The following is a 701-nucleotide window of genomic DNA, read 5'->3' as shown; positions in this document are numbered from 1 at the left end:
GTCCCTGTGGACCTCGGAGTCAAGTTCCTTGACTTTGATAGCGTGGATCGCTGTCTAGCCTTAGACTTGGATGCAAGGTATGACCGCATCCTAGGAATGGCATGGTTGGAACACCACGAGTCATGGATTGATCGGAGCTAAAATCTTGGGCGCTACGCGCACGTCTCCTGGTGGAGCTTTGGCGGGTCATGAACTCACCTCTGTTAGGAGACAAAAGTGCTACTGGCGAAAGCACTGGACCGAGATGGTCAACGTGCTAGACATTAGAATGTCCGAGTTGGTAAACACCAGCGGTGTATCGGACAGGAGTCCTGAGCGTGGCTCGCGGGCGGATCGTGGAGTGGCACGTAACCTACTAAGCGCTGCTCAAGTTTCGGAGCAGTCGCTGCATGTTATGCGTGACATGGACGGAGAGAGTCCGAGGCATCGAGAACAGGCCCTTCAGATGCACGTGAAGTGGCACGTAAACCACTGAGCACTGCTCTCGTTGCGAAGCAGTCGCTACATGCCACTGATTGCGTGGTCGGACACAGTCCGAGGCATCTAAGGCACAGCCCTTCAGATGCGCGTGAAGTGGCACGTTATCAACTGGACGATGACTGCGGGGTCAGCAGTTCTTCGTCGGATGTTGTGGATAACATCGGAGCTATAAAGAAGCGAACAGTGAGCGTGACACCGGACGACGCGGAGTGCGTGTTCTC

The sequence above is a fragment of the Plasmopara halstedii genome, assembly GCF_900000015.1.
Source record: "Plasmopara halstedii genome assembly, contig: Scaffold_287, whole genome shotgun sequence".
Lineage (NCBI taxonomy): Eukaryota > Oomycota > Peronosporomycetes > Peronosporales > Peronosporaceae > Plasmopara > Plasmopara halstedii.
Note: the sequence above shows the minus strand (reverse complement) of the source record.